Below are 13,966 nucleotides of genomic sequence, written 5' to 3' on the forward strand. Positions count from 1 at the left end.
GCTGTCAGTGCAGAGCCTGACATAGGACTCAAACTCATGAACTGTGAGATCATGACCTGAGCCAAAACCATGAGCCAGACGCTTAACAGACTGAGCCACCCAGATGCCCCTAGAAAAACTTACCTTTTTAGTGTACACATGATAAACTGTTAAAGAATAATATGAAACCCATTGTCAGTCATGAATGAAATGGTTTATTTACATAACTAAAACTTTTTTGGGAATTGTTTTGCATTCTCCACTTCTAAGGCCCAGACCAATGGGCACAGAAAAGATAATAAATATACACTCATTGATCAAGTGAAATAAACTTCAAAACCACAGGGTGTGCCTTTGACAAATCTTGCTAGCTCCATTTCTTTCTCTCCCCATATCTGGACTACATCTTAACTTGGTATGATTCTTGGCTGTCCAGAGTCACCAGACCTTCCTTGGCCAATCATCCTTCGTGGTCCAAAGTTTCCCGTGAATCTGTCTCAGTTCATTTCAACAAAGCATATGTGCATATGATCACCATCTTGGCTCCTATCTGTGAAGTAACCTCTCTTAGCTCTAAAGAGGAGAGGGGTAAGGCGTCTGTGTGCAGGTGTGTGGGGGAGGGTGAGAAGCAGTAAGCTGGTAACAAATGATAGTATAGGTACTATACTAGATACTGGATACTTCATATATCTTAAAAATTCTCACAATATTATAAGCTAAGAATTGGTCTCAAGGTATATACGATGCCAAAGTATTTCCATTTGAAATAAAGTTGAGAAGAAAAATCAGCTTTGTCTCACTCTGAAGGGCAATCTGTTGTTATTTTGTTATTCTTCTTATTCATATTCGACTTAAATTACAGAACATGAGGGCAACTTTAGGGATTTCTAGATAGATAGACAGATAGATGTTATATATTCATATATATGGATTCCGCAGAACATATATATTCTTTATATACACTGAAAGGCATTCAGTGTTCCACAGTTAGTTAAAAACATAATTAAGACTAAAATGTAGATCTTTCAGTTACTGTTGGAATGTGATTTCTTTTACATGAAGCTCTAGGGTGCTGAATGTCCATCTAATGATGCATCACCTCTCCTAAAAGCTAGTAACAAGTTTTAAAAAAAATTTCTTGGAAAGAAAAACAATTTCAATTTCAAGTAAAAAGTTCTTAATGAGGTTGTAATCCCACCCCTCTCTTACATGCATGATAGACCTTTTCTCATTATATTTTAATTATGTATATTTTCTCATTTCTCATACTAGACATGAAGCTTTGAAATTGAAAGCTCTATTATTTGTCTCCATTTTTTGTTTGTTTTATTTTGTTTTCTCTGGGTTTTTTGTTTGTTTGTTTGCTTGCTTGCTTGCTTGCTTGTTTGTTTCACTCTAGTAGGGCTTGGCATATAATTAGTCACTTAGTTTGATGCATGAATGAAGAATGAATGGTCTCCTGGATGGATAGTGGCATTTTGGTCAACTTGATTGTCGGTAAGGAATCTATTATTATTATTTTTAATCTAGGGAAGCCTTTGGTCTATCTTGAAAATATCACCTATTGACAGCCTACTTAAACTACGGGTAAGTATGGCAGCCAGAGTAGAAATAAGTCTGTCATTCCTACAGTGGCTATCAGTCATTGTAAGAGGTAGTCATGATTTACTCCCATGGAGAGAGATACAGTACTTTCTTTTACTGAATTTCATTCCAAGAAAATAATGCTGTTGAAACAACTCAGAATGTTGGCCAAAACAGACATGTTAGTTTTAATCAAACTTTGTGATCAATCACTTGGGAAAGATCATTAGTTCTCCTATAATTCATTGTATATGCTAATATATCATATAGTTTTTTTTAATCTCAAATGGAGGAGGGGATGTTGTCTATTCCTTCCACTTTGCTTATAAATGGCCAAATCTACCCTTCTCTTCAATGATCAGTGCTAAGTGTTTCCTCCACAGATGCCTGGCCAACTAAGATTAGATGCAAAACTAAAGTTAATTTCTCCCCAATAGTAAGTGTGTTTGCTGTGTTAAGAACACTGTCTGGGCTTAAGGATATGGATGCAGATGTAGGAAATTGTCAAAGGGAAAAGACTGATTTCATTAGCTGGAAGTGGCTGAAACTTTTCCCATTACAATAATAGTAAGGTCAGAAGTCTGATTAAGAATTCATACTGCATATTGGTTAGATTTCATTATAAAAGGCAATTTGTCAAATTACCGGAAAATTTTATCAAATGCCATCATCATCTGAAATGACACTGGCAAACTACGCACCCCTGAAAGTAGATGCCTGGCATTTGTGGTCACCAAGAGAAGTACTAAGACACAGCTCCATGGGAGAAGAAGAAAAATGGATTATTTGGTATAGGAAATGAAATGATTAGAAAGATTAACCATTTTGCTTTTTGTGGTTAAGGAGGGCCCTCACAAACAAAACAAAACAAGCAAACAAAAACTCTGTGTATCACTGAACTTCACATTGGTAAGAGGGGAAACCAGTGAAAGCCCACACCCATCACTACAATAGCAAAAACAGGAAGATTGTCATTGAATTCTGTTTTCTAGAAGAAGATGAACAGCAGCTACCTTTAAGATTCCTGTATACCCTTCTGATGGCCAGAGTCTCCTCCTGATTGCCTCCTTGTGGCCCTGATGTTGACTGGATATTAGCACTCAGAAAAGTTTGGCAGCTTAAGAATGTGCTCTCTTTCTTCTCAGCTATAAACTGCTCCCAAGGTGACTCTAAATCCACAGCTGTAGGCTGTGTTACAGTGAAGGGAAAAAGTGACACTACCCTAGTAGGAATAAAAAGGGACCTTCTTTCACTGCCCCCTGTTATAAGAACAGTCTAGGCCTGGATAAAGTAAGTTTTCTCTTTGGTCTGCCCACTGAGAGTGTCAACATGTTCACTACAATTGTCATGCGTGGTTAACTTGGGCCCCTGCAAATATACTAATGACGATAGCTGGAAGGGTCTTTTGTTTTGTTTTGTTTGTTTTATCTGTAACTTCACAAGAAAATATTTTTCCAGAATAACCTAAATAGTATTTTGAGATGTGAATTATATAATGGTTACTCTATAGCTGCCTTTATGCTTATGATGTAATAATATTCTGATTTTCATTTCCCATGCTGTTTTAGTAGTATTTCCAAGTCTTCATGAGTAATTAATAAAAATCCTTGTCTGTTAGGGCTATCTTTTTTTTCCTGACATAAATACTTTCCTACTCTCCCTCCTCCACCTTCTGCTACCCTCCTCTTCTTTTCTTTCCCCTTCCTCTTCTATCCTCCTCCTCCCCCTCTTTCTCTACCTCCTTCTACTCTCTTTCTCTTTCTTCTTCATTTTCTTATTCCCCTTCTCTTCCTCCTTCTCCTTCTCCTCCTTGTTATTTTTCTCCTCCTCCTCCTCCTCCTTCTCCTCCTGCTCCTCCTCCTTCTCCTCCTCCTTCTTCCTCTTCCTCATCTTCATCTTCTCCTCCTCCTCCTCTTTCTCCTCTTTCTCCTTCTTCTACTCCTTCTCCTTCTCCTCTTCCTCCTTCCCCTCCTTCTCCTTTTCTTCTTCTTCATCTTCTTTCCAATTTAACTGTGTGTTCTTTTATATAGAAGTATGTGTATATGTGCCACATATAATGGTTTCTTACAGTGGTTGCCTTTACTACTATTGCAGATTGTCTCTTTGTATTCCTGTTTAAAGTTGATGGCCCTTTTTCTCCAAAATTTTAAAATTAAGTTGAAAAGAAAAACAATGAAGATGGCGTATCTGTTGTGATATCAAAAATATCAACACTGTAGGGGACAATTGAGTCAAGGAGTGAAGATTAGAAAGCAGATGTTATTAGGTTGTAAAGTGTGTGGTTGTGGGATATAAATATACTGGCCATATGGAAAGGCAGCCCTGAAGAAAAATGCAGTAAACTCTGCATGTCTGGTTAAGTGAATTCAAATATTTCTATAGGCCATACAGCACTTTTGTAAATCTTTGAAAAATAGAGTGCCTTACTCACACATTTGTTTGAAAAAAGAACTGAAATCTGATGGCAGTCAGATTCTACAAGTTTGTCTCCATATCTTTAAGTTGAAGTGTCTAGGAGACTAAGGGACAATAAGAAGAAGAGATACAGATTAGAGCAGATGCTGGTTACAGATTGGAAGCAGAGAGTTTGGAGGACGCCCAATTAAAAGCCAATAACAAAAATCTATGCAAATACTGTGAAAGTCTTAACCAGCAAAAATAATATTTGACAACTGACAGTGAAACATTGAGAGAGGATACTTAGTCTGCCTGGGCCTCCATAACAAAACACCACAAACTAGGAGGATTAAACAACAGACATTTATTGTCTCACAGTTCTGGAGCCTGGGGAGTCAAAGAGATTAGGGTGCAGGCCAATACAGTTTCTGCTGAGGGCTCTTTCTCTGGCTTGCAGATGGTGGCCTTCTGGCCATGTCTTCGCGTGGCAGAGACAGGGAACAAGCTGTCTGGTGTCTCTTCGTACAAGGACACTGGTCCTAGTGTATCAGGGATCCATCTCTATGATCTAAGTAACCTCAAGTATCTCCTAACAGGCCTCCTCCTACAATATGATCACATTGAGTGTCAGGGCTTCAACATAAATCTTGGGCGGATGCGATCCAGTTCACAGCAAAAGGAAAGAAACCTAATCCAGGTGCTGTCTCTCTTCAGGCCTGTTCTACATCACAAAGTCCAAAATGTTAGGCCACAAGCCATGTTTAGCACTTTGTTCTAATCTTATAGGCTCTGGAAAGAACTCTAATGTTTCAAAAGCTGTGTTTCACATTGGAAATAATCTTGGATAGTACTAAAATATGCGCTACCAAGTACAGGAAAAAATTAGGGAGAAACTTCAGGAATTAGGAGTCAAAGGATTTTGCTTGTTAATGCAAAGTTTCACCATCATAACCTGATAGTTGCTGCCCACTTGACAGCTCAACCAGCCTCATCCAAAATCTCCTCATGGTCACAGATTTCAGGTGAAAAGAACAAGTGGCCCTCTAGCTCAGTCATGCAGGGAAGTCATATGGTACTTCTTATTCCCATAATACACTAACTCTATATAGGGGAAGCCTGGAAATCAGTACAGAGATTTGATGGTTTTAAAACCCCAATTAGGGAAGCCTTGTTAATCATGTGGGAAAGTTCAAGGAAAAGATTTGAATCCTTTGGCTTCTGCCTCCAAGACCAAAATGAACTGGCAAGAAACTGTGTCTGGTCTCAGAACCCATACTTTGCCCTGAGCCTTATGCTTGATGGTGTCTTCCCCCTGTACCTTATTAGGACGGGATGGTGGGCATGCTCAGTGCAGAGACATGTAAGCTGCTGGTGGTATGGTTTTGAAGCATGTTCTCAAAGCTAAGTGCTGGGCTCCACCTTGAATATCTCTGGCTGAAAGTAAATGGCAGTTGGACGGTTTCATTCGAGGCTTCATGCAATGTTTGTGGGTCCAAGCTCTTCGAAATGCAAACAGAATCCTACATCCTTTCAAATACAGGACACACAATTATATATCTGATCTTATGTATAAACAGCAAGTAATGTGACAGTTTTTCAACTACTCTATTTTCATTCCGCATGACCTGCATTTTTAAAACCTACTAACACTTTCATTATCCCTAAAACTTTCATAATTTAAAGGTGTGATATTATGCAATAGGCAGAACTGTTTATCTGGTGGTTCCTACCTGCCCCCTTCTTTTATTTCTAGGGAACTAAACTGGTTTGAACTGCTAATAGGCAATGGCATTAGAATCAATTGTGGGGAAATGAGAAACTTTTGGATTAAGTTTGATCTTGGACACACAGGTAAATCTCTACCAAGTGAGCATTTAGCTCCTGTACATTGATTCCCCTAGGATAAAATGCAGGTTGCTAGAACAGCTAATATATATTAATTTCATCAAATCGATCAATTATAATTTGATACAGAATTCATAGTACAGTGAATATAAGCATGTCTGAATTGTCATTTTTCCTCCTGTTGTTTATTGGGCTAGGACTACATGATTGGGAGGAGGGAACTCATTGGGAGAACATCCATTGATTTGGGGATCATTAGCTTGAGCCATGCTACATAAGACATACGTCAGTTCTGAGTACATCACATGTGTATTTTAAAACAATTTTTCTTTCAAATATTATTAAGTAGGATATCTTATATTTAGAAATCTTATGCCAGAGAGTATTTAAAGTAAGTTTAAGGTCAGTGTTTCAGGCTATTTGTCCACTTTTCCAAATAGCAAACAAATTGTTTAGTTGGAACATAGCCATTTCACTGGTATGTCTTGTTTCAATATTAAAGTCTGAAGATTTTTATTCTAATCCCAGTAATGCCCTCCCCATCTTGATGGAATCTGCCTTGTTTTTTTTTTAATTGTTTGGGATAAAATATTAATTGAAGGTGAAAGATGAAGAAGTGAAGTAGTGAGTATTTATAATTCTGTTGGGGGATTTTGTTGTAAAGAGGAAATGAGAAAGTAGGTAGTAGCTTGAGGGGATGCAGGATCAAGTGAGGTTGTGCTTTACTTTGAATGCTTGTTTTGCTCTGCTTTTTAATTTTTAATTTGCTTTTTATTCTTGAAGATGGGCTATTCTATAGCTAGTTGGTGTGATGCAAACTCCAGAGTAAATGAGAGAGGAATCCAGACTGCCACCAGAGGAGAGTAGTTACAATTGTTCCGTTGTCTCTCTATTATAGTCCATTTTTTTGGTTAGATCTTTCCTACGTACTAATGTGTGGATCCAGTTCCAGCTCCCATTATCGAAATTTGCCCTATTTCATTCCAATGACTGCATTTCTGCCCCAATTTTATATGTAAGATTAAGTTACAAAATCAGTGAACTCAAAGATCTCTCACTGCATTTGTCTGTTTATGCCCACCATTGCTCATGTGACCTTGCTTGTGACTGAGCTTGCTGATGGAGGACAGAGGAGAAAGGCTTGGGCAGGACCTCAGACATGGCCTTGCTTCCTGCGCATGTTTCTAACACTGTTATAGATGTTCCACATGCATTGCTTCATTTCATCCTTACAGGGAACCCATGTTATGATTGTCAGTATACACATTTGGCTGATCAGGAAACCTGAGTACTACTTGCAAGTACTTGTTTTGCAATTAGAAATCAGATCTCCTTATTTCTTCTAAGGGCTGGCCTCAGCCCTGTTTATCTCACTAATACATACAATTTTGCAGGGCAAGGGGAGGGGACATAATTGGGATTAGTCACAGAAAGGAGTATGACATCTGGCTGAATGACAGCAGATAAAGGACTGTTAACTGCTGGCATTTAACTTTCCCCCTCCACTAACTGTTAACTTCTTAATAAAATTATAGATTCTACCAGTTATTAGTATTTTCCAGTATGCTAAATCTTAACCAGCTACCATAAAATAATTACCAGCATTATAGAGTTGGATGCCATTTATGTCCTCAAGGCCCTCAATATCTGCAAAGTGTTAGTAGCATCACTCTCTCAGATATGGTAGGTTCGTTTGTAATAGTCAGTTCTCTAAAGTTCATCACTGAGAGACTGAAGAAGAATGAACTAAAAATATGTGGCAACATACACATTGCAAGCCATCTGCCAATGCAGACTCTTCGAAATATAACAACCTCATTCCTGGTGTCCTCCTTTTTAGAACAGTAATCATCTTGGAGTCCTTTTTCCCTTAAAGTCTTAGGGGCAAAACAAAAATTTCATGGTAAAATACCTCAGTTCAGTACAGTAAAATCAGTAGAGTTCAGACTATGTATGAATGGGGGCGTGGAATTTATTGATTAATGGAAACATTGCTTTCCATATTGTTCCCCTTGGCCATAATGCCAGCAACCTTTTAATTTTTATGATATTTGTAAGAAGTATTTACAAAACCTTCCTTAACATTTTACTTATGACAGATGCGATGTGATCGTATGCAGTCGGGTCCAAATTGTTTCTACTATGGAAGAAATCTGTGGGTTTCAGAAAGACCTTTTTTCTTTAGGATAAACCATGGAAATCTTTCAAGGATGCTGGATTTTTTCTTGTAAACAATTCCAGCTTTCATTTATCTGACTGCCAACAACCCAGGCTACTTCATTGAATTGAATGGAAGTTTACTCTTCAAAATTAACTCTTTGGGGCTATGACTTATTAACTTACTGCCAGGATAGAATCAATATTCAACTAATGTAAATTTGTTGTCTAGCTTTACATCATGTATTGCTTGGAACCAAGATTTTCAGAGCGCAATGCATTTAAAGAATTCTCATGTCCAATCATTTCAACCTATGAATGGGGGAGCCAAACCCTACGGGGAAAAGCTGCAATACGTTTTGTTCTAAATCACAAAGTAGGGAAATGGCAGAGCTCATACTGGAGCCACTTGCCACCCTTTAGTACTGAATTCATTTCTCTATAGCACTCCTTAACAGCCATGACTGGCTTATAGATGAAAAGCAGACAGTGTCATTGAAAATCCAAACAGATAAAATGTTTAGAAAGAAATAATACTATCAAGTGGGGCTTTTGTTTTGTTTTCTACTCTTCCTTAGAGAAAAAGCCCAAACTCCATTGCTTTGTATTCAATCCACTTAATAACTTTGTTTATTATGAGAATGTAAGGCTCAGTCTATGAATTCTTTTCACCAAAGGCCCCTTATGTAGGATGGCATTTAAATGGCTTATTTGTAGGTTACTTGTGATTATGTCCCCAGAGCAAGCTAAATATGTATGTTATTGTTATTGCATTCGACAATGGGATGCCAGGAAGAGAAAATTGTATGTAGTACATTCTGCCCTTACTTCTTATACCTGAATTTGTCTCATTTTGATTTCTTGGGAGTCAGATAAAACATAGGGAGCCAGAGTTCCTACACCATGACCTGAGAGATGAGAGTCACATTTCACAGTGAGAAATAAGGGTGTGAGGAGGGAAGCGAGGCTCTCTCTCTGCTTCACTCTTCTTGAGTGTCCATGGTCGGGTTGCTTCCTAATCTGATGTGTTTTCCTTCAGCTTTGTGGGAACCTTCCTGATGTTTCTAGTTCATAAAATAGACTTCTCCTTTGAATTCCTGCATCCCTTCAGGGGCCTTAAAATTTAATTTAACCAAGTTTTATATTGGTGCTAAGGAAATGTTCTTGGGTATTAGGCAAATATTTATGTATAAAGAATGATAAATTTAAGAAAATCTTAAAAGGACAAAAATAATACTAAGTGCCCCATCTCCAGGGAATATTCATGTACAGTCTTGTATGTCATTCAATGGACTTTGTATGACTACTTAAAAAATTTGTGAAGACTGCAATAATGGAAAAATCTATGTTATAAAAAGTGAAAACAAGGCATATAATTTTATATCGGTATGATAATTATGGAATGAAAAATCTTTACATAAAAATGCTAGGAGGATTTATAAAAATACGTTACAGTATTTTTACATGGGCAGTAATATTTTGGATGATTTAAAAAGTATCTCCTACTTTTGTACCTTTCTCAAATTCTATTTAATTTATTCATTCAACAAATATTTAGAGAGCACAAAATATGTGTCAGGTTCCCTGCTAAGTGTTGAGACAGGCTAAGGAAGTTAGCTAACCATGTGCAAGGGCTAATGAAAAACAAACAATTCAGAAGAAACAAGAACAGGATAAATGAAGTTCAAGGACAGGGTAAGCCAAATTTTCCAATAGAACGTAAGAAAGGGTGCCTGAAATTTGTAAGGCAAGGTAAGGAGAAGAGTATTGATTAGGATACCTTCAGCTGCAAGTAATAGAAACCATGGAAAATATTTTTAAAAATAAGAAATATATTGGTTCATGTGGTTTGCATTGTGTCCCTGAAAAATGTGTGTTGAAGTCCTAAATCCTGTATCTATGAACCTTATTTGGAAATAGGATTTTTGCAGATACAGTCAAGTTAAACACGTTAAAATGAGATCATGCCAGATTAGGGTGGACCTTAAATCCAATAATTGGTGTCCTTATAAGGAGGGAGAGATTTGGAGACAGAGACCCCAAGGAGGCACACATGGAGTGAAGAAGGCCACATGAAAATTGTGGCAGACACTGAAGCTACAAGTGAATGAACACCAAGAATGCAGGGGGCCACCAAAAGCAAGAGAGGCAGGGAAAAGATTCTCTCTCAGCGTCCTCAGAAGGAATCAACCTGACTGACACCTTGATTTTGGATTTCTGGCCTCTTGAACCAGGAAATTTATTCTTTTTATTGTGTGAAGCCACACAGTTTGTGTTCATTTGTCACAGCAGCCCATGACATTAGAAGTCCAAAGTATAGGTAGAGTTCGGGATTAGCTTAACTCGATGGTGCTTTTCCATTTCTTCCTTCCCCACTCAATTGTTCATGCCCTTTCTTGGTGACAATATTATCTTCACACAGGGGTAAATGACTGTGGCAGTTCATAGCTTTACTCTTACACAGAACATGGAGAGGAAGAAAGAGGTGTCTATTTCAATTCCTATTTCTTTAGAAGGAAGAAAAAACATTCCCAGACACCCTTCACAAACTTCACATTGTTTTCATTAACCTCAATTAAGTAACATGTCTGTCTTCAAATCAATATCCTTGGGTAAGAGAATGCTATGAATAAACCACTTAAGCCTGGATTCCCACAACATTCACTGGAAAGACAGATAGCATGACTGTTTTATGATCAGGCCACATGGGGAGCTTAGATGGAGTCCTCTAATGTGGCTCATGGGCTCTATGGGAGCAAGGTGGACACTTGAACCAAAGCAATGCTTCATTGGGTATGAATCTTGGGTAGAGGGTAGGAGGGATAGATGTTGGGGAGGCAATAAAATATTCTATTTTTCATCTGAGGTCAATTCCTACCTGAGATGGGAAAATGATTAGGATTAAAATGACAAAAAATGAAAAAGCAAGTGAGGGACTTATGGAGGCCTAGAGACACCTAGAAGGAACAATAGGGTGCTATGTGAAAAGACTGGAATGCAGCAGGGTGGGGATGGTGGGTGATGAGCATGGCCTTAAAGACCCCTGAAGACATTTAGACTCATCGTAAGAGCTATGAGGAGGTTTTCAAAAAGAATTATGTAGGCAGATAACATTTTCAGATTTGTGTTTTCAATAGAGCATTCTGCTTTAAATATGATGAGAGTATTTTAGAATTCAAATCTAGAAATAATCATATTGAGGGAGGGAGGTTGTTGCATTAACTTAAGTAAGAGAGAATCATGGTCTAGTTTAGGGTGTTAGCATTCAAGATGGAAATAAGGGGATAAATTTGGATCCATATAGCATGAGCTATGTACTATTAAATATTTAAAATTGTGTGAGTATCTCAGTTGGTTAAGGGTCTGACTCTTGGTTTTGGCTCAGGTCATGATCTCAAGGTTTGTGAGTTTGAGCCCTGCATCAAGCTCTGTGCTGACATTGCAAAGCCTGCTTGGGATTCTCTCTCTCCCTCTCTGTCCCTCCCCTGCTCTCTCTCTCTCTCTCTCTCTCTCTCTCTCTCTCTCTTGCTCTCTCTCGCTCTCTCTCAAAATAAATAAACTTTAAAATGTAAACAAAATTAAAATAAATTTATGGGTGTAGACAAACACACACGCACAGACACACAGACACAAGTAGAAATCAATTGCCTCATATGATTGAACATTTAATTTTGTATGGAAGTTGAAAAATCAACAGGGGCTGGGTCATTCATTCTTTTTTAATCTCCTCATTGTTACCACCCTCCCCTACTCACTTAAGCCTATGATAGGGATGGGCACATTTTCACTTACTAAAATGCTAACTAATTAGAAGAACACATCCTACTTATCCTAATTCCTTAAATCAGGCAGTTATCCTATTCTTCATACTCTCTATGGTCCCACCAATAGCCCTGAATGCTGCATGATAGACAACCTTGGGTACAAAAAACATTCAGGGTACCCAGGGATCAGCTTAATTAGAATTTGTTTGGACCAGCTTAGAAATGCCAAGATACTCGGCACCATTAGGAAGTGTAACCCACCCGCCCTGCCACCCACCATATCTCCATATATTAAATAACAGTCCTTTTATTTTTATTGTTTTAATTCCTCTCCATATTTTCCTGTTCTTCTGTCCTCCATTCAGGCAGTGTGCTCAATCCATGTGTCATCACCTTAGGGGAAGGATGAGGCAAGAATGGAAACCAGAAGAGCACAAAACACTTGGGCTTTATTTCTAAAGCCTAATTGGTTGGGAAAACTGAAAGAGTCATGTTCCTGTGAATGAGGTACAGGAAGAAAGAATGGGATTCCTAGACATAGAGAGAGTCCAATGATGGTACAGGAAAGGTGAAGGATTTCTACCAACTGGAAACATCTTCCCTGGGGCAATGAGGGAGAAGGAAGGAAAGAAGTAAAGAGGGAGAGCAGGAGGCTAGAAGAGATCTCTGAGTTTCACATGGAAAATGAGAACTAGCATCAAACATTTTGCTTCTTAGAAGTACCACCAGGGATGTGTCAAGACTCTAAAAAGGAACAACTGTGGTATAAATCTGGGAAAATAAAATCATAGGCAATCTCACAAAAATCTGTGGACATTTAGTGGGTAAGGAAGCAACAGAACTCTCCTGGACTTGAGGCCATGTCGATGGGCACAGTAACATTTCCCTTCATCCCGTGTGAATGAGGACTGAGGGAGCTCCCCGTACTCCTTGAACCCATACTATGGCACAGCACAGGACTCTGAAACTGTGTAATAAACTTGATTAGGAGTAAAATTGGGACTGAGTTAATTTTTTAGCCTGCTGGTGGAATTTAAAAAAGATCGTGTTATTTGCACACCTGAACTTGTGGACTGAAATTCATACCCACATGCCATTTAAAAAAAAACTATAATTATCAACTAGTTGAAATCCAGTGCCATTATCAGGAACTGACTCTTATTTTTCACCTAGTTTGTATTATCCTACAGGTAACAGAAAAATTATGGCTTAGGTAAACAGTTTTTCTGTTTGCTTTGTTTATTTATTTTTCCCAATGTAATAAGAGGTAGACATTTTCAGATGTTGATTTCAGATATATGGTGATGTCATTTGGAGCACAAGCATGTTACTTCTGCCTTGCTCACCATGTGGATGTCACTTTCATGCCATGTCATTATCACAACCTCAGACATCATGTTCATGTTCAAAGTAAGTTTAAGAGGGAAGATTGGAGCCAGCTGTATCTGAACCTTTTTATTAGAAAAGAAAAAGATTTCCCAAGAAGCTCTAATTTATTTCATTGAATATCTAATGGTATGCCTAGCTATGAGAGATGTTGGGGCTGAGTAGATTGCTATAATGAACACAATCAGGGTTACATTAGTAAGGAATCTGAGGGAATGTTTATGGGTTATGCCCCTGACAGTGTTTGCAACTCACTAATGGAGAAATAAGAAAGGGATAAAAAGCCTTTCCTAATTGTTTCCTATTACTGTCAACAATCACTGTTACAAGCCCAGGGTTTACTTTGGACAATAAAGTGAATAATTTCATATGGTTGTGTGTTAATGGTGGATTTTACATTCATTATTTGATTATTTTTACACTGCCCCATTTATCAAACACTGATTAGTATCAGAGCTGTAAGCCTCTAATAAAAAAGAAAAAAAAGAAAGAAAATCTTGGCTCTTTTCCTGTTTATTTCCTATTTATATTCTTAGAATTAAAATAAACTTCAGCCATAAGAATAAGCCATATTCTGTCAGGGTTGATGAGTTTTGATAATACTGGACAAATCCTATGTTGTGAATGCACACTTGAGTGCTGATTGGGAAGCCCAAAGGCATCTCCACATAAATCCCTCTGTAGTCATTCCCATATGTGAAAGGTGGAAGGAAGGATGGCAGGGCTTCGGGACAGTCCTTTAGATGACTTGTCTAGCGCCTTTTCATTGATGATGGTATGATAGCCAAACTAGAATGTATCACACTTTGATAAAAATGACTTACAAAAGTGCAAAGTACAGGCAGGTGGAAGGA

The sequence above is a fragment of the Panthera tigris genome, chromosome B3 (assembly GCF_018350195.1).
Source record: "Panthera tigris isolate Pti1 chromosome B3, P.tigris_Pti1_mat1.1, whole genome shotgun sequence".
NCBI lineage: Eukaryota > Metazoa > Chordata > Mammalia > Carnivora > Felidae > Panthera > Panthera tigris.